The sequence below is a fragment of the Triticum urartu genome, chromosome 6A, assembly GCF_056163025.1.
Source record: "Triticum urartu cultivar PI428250 chromosome 6A, HENAU_Tu73, whole genome shotgun sequence".
NCBI classification, from domain to species: Eukaryota; Viridiplantae; Streptophyta; class Magnoliopsida; order Poales; family Poaceae; genus Triticum; species Triticum urartu.
This window is the reverse complement of record NC_141878.1, coordinates 12,841,775-12,845,028: the sequence shown is the minus strand read 5'-3', so window position 1 is coordinate 12,845,028 and position 3,254 is coordinate 12,841,775. Positions and strand designations below refer to the sequence as shown.

General features: G+C 50.3%; 1 pseudogene; it reads right to left on the bottom strand.

The window, feature by feature from the left end:
* Window positions 1–953: 953 nt before the first annotated feature.
* On the bottom strand, window positions 954–2,863 carry LOC147963175 (uncharacterized; annotated as a pseudogene).
* Window positions 2,864–3,254: the final 391 nt, after the last annotated feature.

Genomic DNA, 3,254 nt, shown 5'->3' with positions numbered 1-3,254 from the left:
GGTATTTCCTCCATCGAGATGGTCTGAATCTGGGTAAAAACTGTGTCCCCTGCCTCCTGTTACCATCTGCCTTAAACGCACAGTTCGGGACCCCCTACCCGAGATCCGTCGGTTTTGACACCGACAGGGGGGCACCCACCACCAACGCTACAAAGCTTCTGTACTCACCAATGTCGACACAGTGACAGTCTTGATGGGCGACAACACTGGCGATGTGTGCACGACTGCGACTTTTGCAACGTCAGCCCTTTTGCAGGTGGACGGCTAGAAGACCTGTTGTGTTGTGACGGTGAGGCGACGGCTTTGCCGAGCCGGCGATGTTGCATACACGACGGTTGTAACAACCGCGAGGCTGCGATGACGCCCAACGGCGCTGCGACAACTACAACTCGAGTATTGCTTATGCAATAACAGGCGGCATGCTGCGATGGCGACGGTTCTGCTTCTGCAATTTGGGCGGCGTTGCAAACATGGGTGGTGGTGTTTAGGCAACAGCGGTGCTTCTACAATGGTCAATGTCACTAGTGTCGTTGTGAGGAGATATTGACCTGATCGAACGGCTACGAGAGGATGTATCGCACAGGCGAGGGGCTGATAACTCCGAGTCATCAGCTGAACCATCCAGTCCTGGTTATAATAATCGTGAACGACAGCAAGTTTTTTTCTTTTTGCGAAAAGTGAACGACAGCAAGCTACTAGCAACAACACTGCATGCATTCATAAGACACCTGTGGGCACGAACCCCATTAGACTTCCAAATTAATATTTTGACCTTTGATCTGTCACATGCAAAAGAGAACATCTTAATTTTCATGTTCTTTCCGCCTTCGTTTTGTGTGTCATTCTACATAATCAATCTTGAAATTTACCCGAGAGCATATGCAACCTGGAATCGCAATCAAAGATATTTGGCACTAACCACGACCAAGAGAAGATCAAGCTACATGTAGGTGCTAAGATGGAGGAAGCAGCTGCCGCGGCCGGCGTCGACACCGTGGCCGTTCCTCCTCGTCAAAGATAACCTCAAGAGTGTTACCATCCAAAAGCATTCCACTGAAAGCATGTAGAGCATCGTTGAGATGAGCATGCGCCGTCGACATGGTTACGAATCCGAAACCGCGGGAGCGCCATGTCTTCTTGTTGTAGAGTACCTCAGCGCTTGACACTTTGCCGTACTTGCTGAACAAAACTTCTAGTTGAGAGCTATCCACCGTGAGAGGCAGATTACGCACCAACAACCTGAAACGAGGCTCACGATGTCTGAATATGTGAGTAATACGTGTTGGATCAGTAAGCGGAGCTGGCTCTTGTTGTTCCTGCTTTTGTTCTGGAGCCTTCAACGACTTGGTGATTTCCTGATCCAGCAGAAGCAATATTAAGTTTCTTAGCACTCCGTCAATTTAAGACAATTACATGCTCCTTCCGTCACAAAATAAATGTCGATGATATTTATTATGGGACCGAGGAAGTAGATTGCTCAGATTAAACTCATATATGATGTACAGAAACCAGGGTGACTTCTGTAAGCATGCGCTCAGGGATTACTTAGATATGTTTGGATTTTTGTGGAATTCCAGTGCGCGCGTGTCAATCTTAACCACTGAAGAGATGTACGTACCCATATCTTTCTAGTATTACTTGATGCGGCCATAAAATTAGATTCGAGTATTATTCAAAAAGATCAACTTGAGATGTTTTACTAGTGCATACCTGAATTGGAGCAATAGCGGGTTGGGGGACGAGCCACGAGCACTTGCCTTGGTCCCATCCTTTTGGCATCCGCTCGATGAACTCGGTCTTATCGTTCATAAGACTGTACTTGTGCATGCAAAACTGCCTATCCCGCAAGGCTAACCCAGTGTAGTAATTGAAGAAGACGCACCCGCCTTTGATACCGAGTTGCGAGGCGTCTACGGCCAAGCTACTGGGTGACCCTAAAAACAGCACACGGTCGGCCAGACAACTATGGTCTTTTCTCACCCACGTCATCTTTCCCGGTGTCGACGCCTGCTCCTCTAGGGCATAGGGCATGCACAAACACTGAGAGCGGACGAAATAGAGCTATGCGTTCCAGGATCTCGGAATAAACCGACACCCATAGTAGCTTGCCGCGGGACTCCAAGATGTAGTTGTAGGAGAACTTATAGTCACCGCACGTCCTTGGGACTAGAACGTCGCCGGCGACATTGACCTCTGGTGTGATGACGCGACAGAGGCTAGACCTCACTATGACCAGGATCCTCCCGCCGTGGTACGCGGCACAGAACTCACCGTGCTCACGGGGGTTATCAAGGGTTCTTTCGACGAGCATCCACTTTGTATCACCGGAGCGTAGGAGTGCTGCCTTGAAGATGGCCGTGTTGCCATAGATGCCAACGCCATAGAGGATGTTATATAGTAGGATGGTACCAACGCCATAGAGGATGCCTTCGCGATTGTCCTTGTCCCACTCGTCGAGGAAGTTATACGGCAAACAAGCCATCTGGGTGACTTCTCCAGTGAGGGGATCATGAAGGCTCGGGCAGAGGTGTTCGACCGTGAGGTACCGAACGGCGGTGGCGTCCGCGTTGCATACCCAGATCCTTTGGGCTGTGGACGGCGGTCGTGGCCGCTGTGTGCGGTAGCTGGACTTGGAGAAGATGCATCGAAAGAATATTGGGGTTGAGTCATCGTCGGGAACCGCGAGGAGCCACGGCAGCAACTTGTTCGTCGGTGTCCGAAACAGCGGCGGCTGCGCGTCCCGCGAGTCACGCCATGGCTTGCACACCGCATGGAAGCGGACGAAGTCGGCAGCGTCGTGCAGCCGTCCGGCGATGTCACGGGCCACGTCCGGCGCCAGGCCCCTCCAACGCGTCCGCTCCATGGCGGCTGCTGGATGGAGATGGGAAAACGATGGGAGTCCTATTCGTTTGCGCTTGACGTTGACAATGACAAGGGGCCGATCACGAGCTGCTCAATTATCGACGGGTCATGTTTGACGGTACATCCTTTAATTAATTCCATTCCAAGATTGGACAATGTACGTACTCATACAGGAAACTATATAACCATGCTCTTGAAAAAAACATGGACATGGACACGTTTCGGTTATTTCCAACATTGCAACTCCTTTAGTTAAGTCCATTCCAAATACAGAACAAGAAATATCATTGTTTCTGGAATTGGTTCTGCAACTAGTCCCTTGTTGAAAAGTGGCCAGCTGCTAGATTCTGCAGCGGCCGGGACAAGAGAGGGGAAAATAAATATTCTGCAAC